This window comes from Rhipicephalus microplus, chromosome 3 (genome assembly GCF_043290135.1).
Source record: "Rhipicephalus microplus isolate Deutch F79 chromosome 3, USDA_Rmic, whole genome shotgun sequence".
Classification (NCBI taxonomy): Eukaryota; Metazoa; Arthropoda; class Arachnida; order Ixodida; family Ixodidae; genus Rhipicephalus; species Rhipicephalus microplus.
In genome coordinates this window covers 164,136,538-164,151,261 of record NC_134702.1, presented here as the reverse complement: position 1 = coordinate 164,151,261, position 14,724 = coordinate 164,136,538, and the positions used below count along the sequence as shown (strand labels likewise).

General features: G+C 50.0%; 1 long non-coding RNA gene across 1 annotated transcript in view; it reads left to right on the top strand.

The window, feature by feature from the left end:
• Positions 1-14,449, top strand: part of LOC142803421 (uncharacterized) — a 31,599-nt gene extending 17,150 nt beyond the window's left edge. Inside the window, exon 3 of the long non-coding RNA XR_012894107.1 lies at positions 14,145-14,449. This is a non-coding gene — a long non-coding RNA (uncharacterized LOC142803421). The remainder of the gene's footprint in view (positions 1-14,144) is intronic.
• Positions 14,450-14,724: the final 275 nt, after the last annotated feature.

Sequence of the window (14,724 nt, the reverse complement as noted above, 5' to 3'; positions counted from 1 at the left end):
GGTCGTCAAGCGTTGCCCGAAGCATTTCGTTTTGTTGCTTAATGGACGCGAAGACAGTGTCTCCATCGACCGCATAAAGTCGGCTTTTCTCATCGCTGACGCCGTTCTTGACGACTACATGCCATCCGCGAAAACCAGACTAACGCGCTTCGCAACAGCAGAACCTACAACATGCTCATAGGGGTCACTCCTTCGCTTACGGGCTACCTCACTAGAGGGGGGAGGGTTGTGGGAAGCCGTCTGCGTCTCGTATTAGGCGAAGAAGTTGTGCTGCAGCTGCTCCACGTGTTCGAGTCAGCAGGACAGAAGAAGACGCCAGCAAGATTGACAGCGTCTGTGGGCGTCCATGCCAGAGCAGGGGTAAATAATGTATGTAAGAAACCAAACGCCGCAAGTCCTTCTAAAACTGTACGCAAGAACTTTGTCAAGTGACACTTGCCTTCAAGACAATTGTACATTTCGTTCTCGCATCTTTTTAGGGGCGAAGCTCTTTAAGGCCTCGGTCTGTCCATTCCTTGTATAATATGTAGTAGTACATAGCCACCGGTGAGACATACCCGCTCTAGAGCGGGTATGTGCCACAGGGGATGCGAGATGGGAAAGGGCGCTACTTGGAGTGTTCACTAGATTGACGCACGGACGGACAGACAGTAAGACAAGCAAACGCGCGAATGGATGGATAGACGCGCGGACGTACGGATGGATTGACGCAAGAACAGATGGACAGATGGATGGACGGACTCACGGACGGCCGCACGTACAGACGGATGCACGCCTGGATAAACGCACGAATGGTTGCGCAGAAGGATGGAAGCAAGAATGAACGGACGGACAGAAGCACGGAAGGGTTGATGAAGGCTTCGCCCCACTCATCATCATTGTTTGTGTAAATATGCTGCGATTTTTTTCATCTCACCTGTTTTCTTCTGAAGGACCTGGGCATTTTTGACTACCTTGCCTTGTTTTTTGGAGCCACCGCATTCATGCGATGCTTCTTCTTTTTTCGTTCTTTGGGTACAGGGGAACGCCATGCTGTGTAGGTGGCAGAAGAAGAGAGCGAAGAAGAAAGTGGCTGCTGTGGCTGAGTCGCTCACTTTGAGTTCCTATCTATTGTTTCTTCTTGCGACAATATCTTTCATGCAATGGCCAAGAAGTTTGAAAAAGATGTGACGTATTTTTATTTCACTTGTTTTGTATAGCTTCAACGCATATGAATAATGTTTTTAAAAACACTGCCTCAGGTAAGCCTATATGCAGTTCAGTAGACAGATATCTTTTCTTTAAAAGCGTTCAGGTCATTTGTTTAGTAATAGCTGTGCGTGTAGAGTTCTAAACATCCTCACACTGTGTTAACATGCTTCGAATAATTGAAATGATAACTTAAAAGGAAAGACATACGGCAGCTTCGTACTAAGGACTTCAAGCCCGAAAAAAGTGTAAACGAAGCTGGGCACTCTTCTTTGTTTTCTCTTTCGTTTTATTTGTCCTTCCTGTTCTCTTTTTCTCATTTTAGGTCTTTCTTTTTTTGTCATTTGTTTCTATCTTTTTACATATATACTCACGGCACTTTATGTTGCTTTTCTATGTGTCTTTCTATTTTCTACTTCTCCAATTTTTATGCCATACTTGCGTCTCTTTTTTTCTGTAGTTTCTTTTGCATGCTTTTGCCTACGTTAAGCCAATCACCCCAGTCGGTTTTTTTGTTGCTGATCATAAATGATCATCCTCGAGGCGGTCGAAGAAAAAGAGAAGGCAAACATTTTCTTGATGCGAGCACGAGCTAAATTTGTTACCCACAGATTGTTATGTACATCAAGCAATTACCACATCATGTACAGCGTATGGGCGAGGCGCTACGGTCGCCAGTGGGAACAAACGCTTGTCACATAGGCTCCGTCAATTTTTTAATGTTTCCGAAGGTTTTTCGAGCTCTACTCTTGAAAGTGGCACATCATCGGACAGAGCAAGTCATCGCGAACCCACGGACACCAGGTTTTTGGGTGAGCGTGAGCTTTACGAGCTTTAGGGCTCGTCAACTGCAAGAACTATACGAGTGAGATTCTAGGCCTAACGGTGGTTGGGCCTTAGGCATACCGCGTCGAACTCAATGCCTGAAAGAACAGCCGAGATGAATGCAGATGAGGCAGGAACAGGGGAAGCCACGGACCACACAACTGAACAAACAAAAAACGTTTCCACGAGTGAAGACAAAGACGCTGACAGCGTTGCAGATGACTGGATTGAAATTGCACACAAAAAAGAGGACGCACGAGCCAGAACAAGGTGGTGAGACAAGAAGACGCCCGTCCACCAAGCCCAATGCACCAAGGCCGCTGAAGCATTGTCAGCAAGGTTCTACGAGCAAGCAAGGTGCCCAGACTGCCCAGGGACGATATCAAGGTAATTGTTCGACCAAGGGACGGGCTGAATATAAGGAGCACGTGCGGTGCGAGTCTCGATGAGGAGATACGCAACGGAGCAGGAATGGGCGATGTCGAGGTTATCACAATCTGCCCCTACCCCACGAAAAACATTTTGGTGATAAGCACACCGGAGAAAAGTACAGCGATGAAAATCGCCAAGATTAAGGTTTTGACTATCAACGGAAAGAGTTACAAAACAAACGCATATGTTTTGGCACCTGAGAATATGACAAAAAGAATTATACGCATTGTACCTCCTAAATATAATGGAGATCAGCTCGTGGAAACACTCGTAAACACAAGAAACCCCTCTCTAACGTATGCGAAGAGGCTCGGTAGTACGACCAACGTGATACTGCTCTATGAAGAAAACGTGAGTTTACTTCAACAGCGTTAAGATAAGAGTTTCTCTACACCGTACCCAGATAGACTTCTGCAAGGAATCTGGCAGACTCGTCCACAGAATTGTCGTGTGTCCAAGACCAGATATCAAACTCTGCCCAATTTGTGGATTAAAGAATCCCATCAGTGGACACGAGCGTACGCCCCAGTGCCGAATATGTGGTGAGGTGCACGCCACAGCCGAAGCCAAATACAAGGTGCCGCACATACTGAAGCAGAAAAGGTGGAAGGCCCGGTTCAGAGACTTTCAAGAGCGAACCCCGTCACCATCGGATAGCAATGCTGGTGTGGTGGAAGGAGGCCGCCCTAGTCGCTCGAGATCGAGAACCCGCTCCCAACAGGTCACGGGTCTTCCGATCAGATCCGGATCCCTCTCGCCGGTAAAAAGACGGAGCAAACGTCATAGTACGAGCAGAAGTCGGAGTCGGAGCAGAAACCGCAGCGAGAACCGACACCATCGCCAACAAGGCATAGGAGGTGCCACATCTTGCGGGAAACAAAAAGGGCTGCGCTAAATCACCTGGCGCGACACAGGCACGGGAACAAAGGCGGACTCCGCTCAGGGGCACCTTCTCTCCAGCCGCCCATGGGCAGCCGCCGACCCCGGCCTGGCGGCGAAGACGGAAAAGATGGAGAAAGAGAATACGGAGCTTAGACAAGAGTTGGACAGTGCCAGAAAGCAAAATGAAAATTCAACGCGGAAAATTGAAGAGCTAGAAGAGACACTGAACGAAATACTCAAGCGAATGGGAAGACACCCCGCTGAGACCTCATCCTCTGGCGCCTCCTCGTCCCATGGAGCTGCCGATAAACGCGACACAACTTCAGCAGTAGGAGACGGGGACACGGACATGGGCTGTGGAGGTGAATATGAAGCATCGGTGGCGGTGGGCTTTAAGCGTAAGAGTGCAAGCGATTATCAACAATTTGAAGGCGCTGAAAATCCCACGCAAGAACCGAAAGGGGCACGACCAGCAGGCTGAAAGATAGACGTGATCGAAGAAATGATAGACATACTAACAAACCAGACAGAGCGACTGTTTGAGACGCTCCTCATTCGGCTGAACGAGTCTGACGCCGAAAGGAACGCACAGTATGCCGCGGTCAATAACCAACTTGCGGCCGTGAATAAACGCATCGAATATCTGAAACGCGGTACGGCGCAGTTGCAGCAACAGGGGCAAGGCCACGACGAATACGGAGGAGACGCATCGACAATTCTCAACAGAAGCAGCAATGTGAACGCAACCCACGCTGAAAGAGGAGGGACGCACGGACAGTCGCGTTCCCCCAACGCCTTGAAATAGCAACCATGGCTGCGTCCCACAAGTTTTTCGGCAGACGCACCGTCTGGCAATGGAACTGTAGGGGCTTCAAAAACAAAAATAGCTACACTTGTGCAATATATGAAAACTCTCTCGAAAAGCGAACTTCCCGACGTGATTGCTTCGCAAGAACCTTTCGACCGGGCTCAGCTACCGGGCTATGTGACATGTGGTTCTCCGTGCGAATGCACCGGGAAGGACATAAAGGTGTGTACCCTGGTTAAAAGAGGGACGGCCTTTATCGACCATTCACTTGATATCAGCGAGGAGTCGGACATAGACCACAACCTGATTGAGGTCGTGCTCTGCATTGGAAACAGGAAGACCAGCCTATCCATGATCAACATGTACAGCCCCCCTTCAAAAAGGGGCCTCACGCACAACTTTGGCACCCTTGTTCGTGAAGCAATGGCGAAGGCCGCCTCCAGTCCCCTCCTAATCTTCGGAGACTTCAATGCAACGCACACGCAATGAGGACATGGAGTTGACTCGCCCAAAGGGAAGAGGCTAGCCGAAATGATGGACGAGCTTGGCTTGGTTCTACTCAATGAAGCGGAATCGCACACCCAGATCGGACAGGGCGCGTGCCGCGACACGTCCCCCGATGTCTCCATTTGGCCAGACGCGGACGCGATCACGTGGTAGAACACCTTTGAGGATCTGGGGAGCGACCACAGAGTCCTGTGCAGGACAATGGGAGAGGATAAAAACAAGATTGATGGCTGCCAAAAAGCTAGAGTGGTGGACGGGGCAACTTTTGAGAGCAAAGAGAACGAGAGAAGCTGGAAGGGCTGATCGAGGATATCAGGGAATGCGTGCAGGGAACTACTCGCGGACGTAGAAAAAGCTACAAAGGAAATAGATTGGCCAGACAGGCGAAAAGAACGTGAAGGTGGTGACAGGCCCTTCGGAAGCGTCGACGACATCGTAACGGAGTCGTCCAGAGTGGACAGCCGGCTTGGGTATCTTGTAGATGCCAAGAAATCTATGGAGCGAAAAACGAGTCAGCAAAAACTGAACAGGACTATACGCAAGAAGATAGCCGAGATCAACCGAGAGATTGAGGCCCACTGCGGTCGACTGTGCGAACAAGAATGGCAGGAGTTGTGCGATACGATGGACGGAAACATGAGTGCAGGGCGCACATTGAAGATTCTCAGGAACCTGCTGGATCCAACCAGCACGAGAACGGCGACTGGTGTCCAGATGGCCAAGCTGCGACACATGTACAGAGACGACCCGCAGGCCTTCCTGGAGGAGATCATCCAAACGCACCTCACTCACCCGGCAGGCGAGAGTCACATGGAATACTGCGGGGCGTCCAACGAGAAACTAGACGCGGAACTTTCCATGCAGGAAATTAGAGCCGTCCTCCAGGTACTGAAGACTAAATCGGTGCCCGGTCCTGACAAGATCACCAACCGAATTCTGAGAAACCTGAACAATCACGTCATCGAGAAGCTACATCAGTATGTCAAAGCATGCTGGAAGGAAGGCCGTATTCCACAAGAATGGAAGTCCGTGGATAACATACTAATACCGAAACCAGGTAAACCACTTGAGGTTCGAAATATGAGGCCAATATCTCTGACATTTTGCGTCGAGAAAGTCATCGAGCACGCCTCCCTCAACAGGGTGACAACGATCCTCGGGAAGCGGGATGCCTTCGGCACTCACCTCATCGGCTTCCGCAGAGGACTTTCGACGCAGGATTCTATGCTGCAAATCAAGGAACAGGTCATTAACGCACCAAGCACGCACGCACGCCCTGCTCGGATTAGACCTCAAAAGCGCCTTCGATACAATAAAACATGCTGCCATTTTGGACAAGATCAGCCAACTAGGTCTTGGTTCAAGGTTCCACTGATACGTCAGCAGCAGACGCAAGGCGACGGTGAACGTCGACGGTGCCCCACCACGAACAGTTGACATGGGGGGTGCGGGTACGCCGCAGGGCTTAGTGCTCTCTCCCATGCTTTTCAACCTCATCACGACCAGACTACCGGAGCGTCTCGACGCAATAGTGAGCATCACTCCCACGATCTACGCAGACGACGTGACCATGTGGACCTCAGCGAATACGGGCGTTGGTGGAATGCAAAAAAAGTGCAGCAGGCCGTCCGGGCCGTGGAGTGGCACCTCGAAGGCACGGGACTCGTCTGCTCTTCCGATAAATCGGAAATACTCCTGCATAGACCACGCAAGAAAAGACCTCAACCGCGAGGCTGTACTGGGCGCCCGTGGCTTGGGCATCCGCGTCATGACGAAGGAGTGGACCAAGTACCAACGGTGTCCAAAATACGAGTGTTCGGCCTGCGGCCGGAAGAGAACGGTGCGAACCATGAGCTGGTAGCGCGACTGCAAAAGAAAGTGGGCGCTGCAACGCACCTTGTGCATCGTGTAGCAAAAAAAGAAAAGGGCTGAAGGAACACGTGACGAATTCAATACAAGCGTACGCGCTCAGCCACTTAGCCTATGTCGCTGCGTATGCCGACTGGAACAGAAGCGAAACCGAGAAGCTGAACACGGCGATTCGTCGAGCGTTCGAGGTGGCCGTGGGTGTGCACCACTATATGGAAACCCGTAGGCTTCTGGAGCTCGGTGTGCACAACACCCTCGACGAGATAGCAGAAGCGCAGAGGATCGCGCAACTCGAGAGGTTGTCTGGCACAAGAACGAAAAGACGCATTCTCGACCTGCTCGGGATTCGATATCATCAGGCGCGTGGACTGAAGGAAGCATTGCGACCGGAAGTCAGGGACGGCATACTGACAGAAAACATCCCCAGGAACATGCACCCCGTTCACGACTTGCAACGACGCAAATGCAGAGCTGCAGCAATCCTGAAGGCGCATGGAAGCCAACAGGGTGTCCTCTTCATTGATGCGGACACGTATCCACTGTCAGCCGGCGGTGGCAATGGGGGACGCTCGGAACCCCCGCCGCCACCCGTGAACGAGCAAGGCAAAGTCGAGGCGCTAACACTACCACCACTGCTACTGCTACGACAACAATGACTGCAGCGACAGCGGCAACATCAATAGCAACTCTGGTCAGTGGCGGTGGGACCTGCTTTCTCTATGGTGGTCTTGGATACAACAGGAAAGGTTTGGGTCACGGCATCAGCACGGCTGCCATCATCCGAAGCTGCAAAAGAAATGGCCATAGCTTTAGCGGTACTCCTGAGCGGTGCAGACGACAACCTGTTTATAAGCGATTCTAAATCAGCGATTCGGAGCTATATTAAAGGCTGGGTGTCCGAGGAGGTGGCACGCATGCTTAACGCCAGAGCTGGGGACTTCGCGTCAGGCAAGAATACTGACAAGGCCCTCAAGTAGTTTCCCGCTCACATGGGTGACAGTGGAACTATCAACAACAACAGCCATAAAACTAGCCGCAAGAACGTCAGCAGCCAAAGACTAACCGGCATCCTGCCCAACCATAACAAGTGCGCCCACCTCGTTGCGAGGCAACTTACCCGCCGCGACGCGGCCACATAGGGAGTAGCCGCCCCCATGGTTGGGAGGAGCACCGGAAGAGGCACTGTGGTGGCCACAGGCACTGGAAATGCCCAACTTACCACCCCCATTACGTCCGTTGCTGCGGCAACTGAAGTTGGTGCAGAAGAGGCGAGGCAACAGAGGTGCGCCGGTTGCTATGGAGAAGAATTTCCTGCCACGTGCCACGACGTGCTTGCGCACTACAGAAAAGACCGGAAGAAATTTCCGCAGCCTTACGTGCGCCTGAACAGGTCTTTGGTGGTGGACCTTAGAAGGCTGCAGACGAGCAAGTTCACGAACCCCTACCATCTGCACCGCTTATGGCCCACGCTGCACCCATCGCCTGGCTGCCCGTAGTGCGCGCATGAACGAGCCGATATTGCACATATACTTTGCCAATGCGAAAGAGATGAAGAAAGGCCACGAGAAAGGATGACGTCAACTGAGGGACTCACCGAAACGGGGTGCCATGCTGAGCGATGGCAAGCCGCCCTTCTCAGCGAGACCCTGAAAGACGAGGTGTGGGCTGTCTAGCGGGCCAGGGCCGTCGCCGAGGACCTGAAAAGATGTTCCTCGTATGATATGTCACTGGCAGCCTAGCCTCGGGCACAGCAACAACCGTTGGGCAAAGAAAGTTTATTCAACTCAACTCAACAACTGCAGCGTATGACAGCCCAGCCCCCGAAAGTGCTCTTCGGCTAATGTACACGAAATAACGCTTGAACGAGCGTCAGTTAAACGAACTGTGTAGTTGTACAAACTGTTGTGCAATCGGTCATCGCAATATGGTTGGACGTATTGCTAACACAATAAAGTATAATGAAATTGGCGCAGAGCGTATTTTAATTTTACAAAGAAATTTCGGAACGCCATTCCATGCCTATCGCGCAGTTTTGAAAAGACGTTGTCTGAAAAGTCAGCGTTTTGCGTTTTGAGGACTATGACACATGTGATTCTTGCGTTCAGATGTGCGCCACACTGTGTACAAAAAATTAATAGCGAGCGTCCTACTGGACGAAGAAGAAGAGGAGACGAAAGAAGAGACCCTTGTAGAGGAAGCCCCAAGAGCGTCGAGTACAGAAGCACTGATGTACTTGGAAAAAAGGCAGTTCGCTGCCCAGCAGAGTGTTGCATCGGTGTACTCTTATGATTGATTGCACGCAGTAACTCAATGCATGAAAACTGCAGTCTTAAGTGCACAAAAGCCTGAAAATATTACTGTGCTATTTAAAATATGCCAAACAAGCATAAATTTACATTCATCTCGGTAGCATTGCAAAAAAAATGATTCCGATCCCACTTTAACAACTGATGCTTTATTTAGCTCCTAATGAGAAGGTGTGTTCGCGAATTGAACAATTGCAATAGGAGCTTCAAATTTCTCTACCAAACCGCGATAAAGTGCGTGCTGATTTACTCGACAGAAAGACGGTGAAAACAAGAGCTGATGCAACAACTCCGCGCTTTACGAAGAAAGACTTGTGTACACATATGGTGGTTTTTAGACGTTAGACCCCTCATATCAATCAAATACAAAAAACGCCACGTTACAAACCCGCTTGCACGTCAGTGCGCACGATGATTGTAGTGCTCCCTAACGTTCCTCGAACGAACGACCCACTTCCCTCGCACCAGTTCACGACAGCGATAAGCAGTTGCAGCGCTTATGTTTTTTTGTGGCCGATAGAAAAACGTGTTCATCGTAAAGCCACCACCATCGTCACAATGGGGCAAATGCTACGGCACAATGGGACAAGACAGCACAATGGGGCAAATGCTACGGGCATTCGTACGCGAAACAATAGGAAGCACTAAAATCATTGCGAGCACTGGCGCACGAGCGGGTTTATCACGTGGTATTTTTTGTATTTGATATACGTGTGGGGTTTAACGTCCCAAAACTACCATATTATTATGAGAGACGCCGTAGTGAAGGGCTCCAAAAATTTCGACCACGTTGGGTTCTTTAACATGCGGCCGAATCTGAAAAAACGGGCCTAAAACGTTTCCACTTCCATCGGAAATGCAGCCGCCGCAGCCGGGGTTCGAACCCACGACCTGCGGGTCAGCAGCCGAATTTTTTGGTATTTCAGAGGCATTTGTAGTTAGAAGAAAAACACTGATACCTAACCGATATAAAGATCAAAACTGTCTAATCGGACGTTTTGCAAACCGATCTAATACTTTCTCATTTAAAATGTTGTCTATCTTCGATTTTGAAAAGTTAGGTAATTAAACTTATCAAATAAATAATATTTGAGAACACAAGAAATAGTCCGATGAACTCCAGGCAACGGTGAGCAACATGCATTTAGTCGCGTCGTGATTGTGTGTTCCGGCATATTTTTATACTCTGGCTAAAGTTACGTGGAACAGCCTATATATATATAAATATTTATTTATTTATTTATATTGAGCGTTATTTATACGCATCATCTTATCCCTTCTACACAGCCGTCGTCATCAGTTTGACCTGTGTTGTGGGGCAGGGCTCATCAAGAAAAGAAGTGTCTTGCAGCCAAAACGTTGCCAAACAAGTGGTGGACAGTACTTTCCGGTCACCTGGGCCTCTCCCTGCAGCAATTTTTCGTTATCTTCGACTACAAACCATCCCTGGAGCTCCGGTCTGGTCGCCGTCTGCGCAGTCAGCCTACGGTCTTGTCGCCAGACAAGCATAACAACACGGCTCCATCCACCCCGCCTGCACCCCTGGGCATGCCTTCTTGGACTGTCGCCGCCCCTCAAAAAGATCCCCCGATGTTCGCCGGCCTTCGCGGTGAAGACGTTGAAGACTGGTTGGATGAGTACGACCGTGTGAGTGCGCTTAACTAATGACACCATTCTGTGAAGCTGTCTCGCGTACTGTTCTATCTGATGGGGGTCACTAAGACATGATGGGGGTCGCTCAACCATCAGCTGCATTTCCCAGACTGGCCTACTTTTATGCAGCAGCTCCGTCAGATATTTGCCAACCTTTCTGTCTGTGCAGACTTAGCCAAACGGAAGCTTGCTGAACGTGTGCAGCACTTCGGCGAGTCTTATACCTCGTACATTCAAGATGTCCTCGCCTTATGCCGTCGTGTCGACAGCTCGACGGCGGAGCATAACCGCGTTCGCCACCTGCTCAAGGGCATAGGCGCCGGCGCATTTAACGCTTTAGCGGCAAAGAATCCCACCACGGTCGCGTATGCCATCAGTAGGTGTCAGCGACTCGATGACCTTCAATTTCTTGCCGCTAAAGCGTTACCTGACACAGCAGATCTCAGGTCAACGCATGGCAATGAGCTCCATGTATTGATACGGTCCATGATCCGCGAGGAGCTGCAACTCGAGGGCACCTCGTCGTCTTATGAGCTCCGCATGACACCTTCTGCAGGCAGCCTCCGCAACATCGTGAGAAAGTAACTAGCGTTCATGACGTGTGAGCAAGTCCTGAGCTCGCATACCACTCCAAAGCCGACGTGTGCTCAGGTGGGTGCAGCGTCACCTTCTCAGCAATCACCACAGTAAGGGTCAACTACGCAGCATTCACTGAATGTCCTCGTCCCAAGGGCAACGCCTCCTTCTTTCCATGCCTCGCATCCATCTCGACCAATTTGCTATTATTGCGGAATACGCGGCCACATCTCACGGTTCTGTCGTCGACATCAACAAGACGAAAGGCGCGGCTATGGTGAGGTCTGGAGGGATGAGTTTGCCCCTGCTCCACAACATCGCCACACATACAAACTGTACCAACACCACTCACCATCTCCACAGCGCTTCGATGAAGGCAGTAACTTCCGCTCCTCGTGCCGTCGTTCCCCGTCGCATATGCGCCGTTCCTCGTCACCACTTCGTTCCTCGTCACCACTTCGTTCCTCGTCACTATCACGGCGTCTGATCATCGCCCGGAAAACTAAACAGTGCAGCTGCAGGAGGGAAAACTGCATTTTGCGGACTGCATCTAATCTCTCCGCAACGCCCCTCAAATGTACTTTCAGTGTATGTTGAGGATATATCGACTGAAGCCTTGGTGGACACAGGTGCATCGTTCTCAGTTATTAGTGTACTCTTGTGTTCCCGTTTGCGCAAAGTGAAGGCACCATATGATGGCCCTCCCCTTCGCTGTGCTAATTCGGGTTTTGTTCAGCCTTCTGGTGTTTGCACAGCACGAGTTTTCATTTAGGCATCCTTCCCCTATACAGTTCCTAGTTCTGTCATCGTGTACTAATGCACTCATTTTAGGATGGCACTTTCTCTCCTAGGCTTCAGCCGTGATATCTTGCCGTCAGAAGGTCGTTTGCGTGTAAGATACAGCGCTTTCGTCTGTTAACGATGCTCAGAGCCAGCGCTTCGTCACCGCTGATGACTGTTTTATTCCTCCAGGTTATGAGCATATTCTGACCCTGACATCAGATATGATCAGTACTGGTGATGTGTTCCTAGCACCGTTGGGACGCTACATCTCTGGTGGACATACCATCTCTCCTAGCCTGGTGCGCCTTCGTGATGGCAAAGCACTAGTTACGGCAGTTAACTCTACTTTGTTTTTTGCACTGCCCCAGGGCGCCAGCGTGGTTAGCTTCACAGATACCAAACCACTTTTTCTGGTGCCCCTTCACGCAGACTCTCCATCTTTCTCTACGAGAACTGATGACGATGCTACAACTGCTGCTTTAACAGCCACAATAAAACTTGATCTCACGCCAGCGCAAAAGCAAGAATGTTTGGGTATGCTTCAAAAGCACAGCGCTTCATTTGATGTCAATTCCAAGCTTTTGAGTCGCACTTACGTTGCCGTGCATCGAAATAAAACGGAAGACATTGCAATTGTATGCCGTCGCCCATATCATGTGTTGTCCGCAGAGCGAGAAATCATCGAGGTCAACGTTGCTGATATGCTCAAACGAGTTGTTATCTGGCCTTTGCCCAGCTCCTGCTCCTCACCTCTAGTGCTAGTCCAAAAGATGGATGTTCGGTGCAATTCTGCGTCGATTATCGAGCACTAAACAAAATCACGCGCAAAGAAGTATACCCGATGCCCCTAGTCGACGACGTACTTGACTCTCACCAAGATGCTGAATTTTTGTCCAGCCTTGATTTACTGTCTGGTTATTGGTAAATACCTATGCGTGAAGCGGGCAAAGAAAAAACTGCCTTTGCAACACCAGACGGCCTCCTACAACCCATCCCGTGCCCCGAGACTCCTTTCGTCTTCGTTGACATAGACCTACTCGCACCTCTCCCCATCACGCCAGCAGGTAATCTTTGGATTGTGACTGCTGTCGATCACCTGACACGGCACGCAGAGACTGCTGCACTACGCACAAGTTCTACTTCAGACGCCGCAGACTTTTTTCTCAACACCATCGTATTGCGTCATGGTGCTCCTCGCGCCCTCCCGAGTGATCGAGGCAAGACGCTCATGTTTACATTATCGAAACACTGCTTCAAACCTGTGGCACAGTACATAAGACGACGCCAGCATACCACCCCCTAACTAATGGGCTGACAGAGGGATTTCATCCGACACTAACAGACATGTTATCTATGTACATCACACCAAACCACGACAACTGGGATACAATTTTGCCTTTTGTGACGTTTTCCCACAACACCATTGTTCAAAAAACCACTGGCAACTCGCCCTTGTACCTCGTGTACGGCCGTTTTTTTGTTTTTTGAATATGTACGGCCGTTCACCAACGTTCACCATCGACGTCTCTTTCGTAAATGTTCGGGTTCGAATCCCGGCTGCGGCGGCTGCATTTCCTATGGAAGCGGAAATATTGTAGACCCGTGTGCTCAGATTTGGGTGCACGTTAAAGAACCTCAGGTGGTCGAAATTTTCAGAGCCCTCAACTACGGTGTCTCTCATAATCATATGGTAGTTTTTGGACGTGAAACCCCACATATCATCTTTCGTAAATGTTCCAACTGACGCCTCAGCAACCGTATCAGAGCAGTTCATCACAAGGTTCGATGCATGTCGGCAACGCGCTCGCCCTAATACAGAAGCCGAATTGCAAGACCGCAAGCAACGCTACGACAGCTCTCATCACGACGTCTCCTTCAGTCAGGGGATGAAGTGTTGCTTTGGACGCCCATTCATTCTCCAAGATTGTGTGAGAGGTTTCAGTCACGCATCATTGGACCCTATACAATCAATGAACAAACGTCACCAGTGAACTATCATGTTACTCCTAGCGACCTTTCTTCAGATTGTCACTGTCGTGGTTTGGAGATTGTCCACGTACTGCGTTTAAAGCCATTCGCTCGACGTTCCGTTTCCGTTTTAAACGTGTCCTAGCTGGCCGCTCGCGCGTGGGGGAAAAATAACTGTGAGCGTTATTCATACGCTTCATCTTATTATATGTACATAGTTATTATCATCATTCTCACCTGTGTTTTGGGGCAGAGGCTCGCAAGAAAAAGAAGTGTGTTGCAGAAAAACGTTGCCTTACAATATATATTGTTATGGTTAAATTGAGTTTAACTTTGTTTATTTACAGGGGAGATCAGGCGACGTTCAGCGATGATGGCAAACATAGGCCGAACCAAGTTACTTTCTCATCCTCTACCTTTGTCCCCAAAACATGGCCCGGCTCATACCGTATCCTTCCCCGCTTCACAGACGAAGCCCGCTGAGCAAGGCGAATCGTTGGCGTAGTGTGGTATGGAACTGCTTTAGACGAGCTACATGCGCCAACTGTGTTTGGCTTGACCGACGACCAGCTGACGTCAAGCCTGCCACCACGTAGGTCAAGTCACTCAGGCGATTTACGATAACGAATAAACCGACATAGTGCGCTAAAAATTTCTGGCAAAGTCCAGGTTTCCGCTGAGGGGTTCACTTCCACTAGATGTGCCTTTTTCGAATGAAATGGTGTCGTGGCGTTCATCATACCTCTGCTTGGAGCGAACTTGCGATGCCAGTGTGCGAATATGGGCAATTTGGCGGGCTTCCTAAGCTCAGCAGAATGTTTGAGCAACTGAATCGTTCGTATGGAGCTCGAATGAAAGTATTGTATTGATGCACCTGCACGATGGTCGAGCGTAGAGTAGGTAGAACGAAGAAAAGTCCGTGGTGTT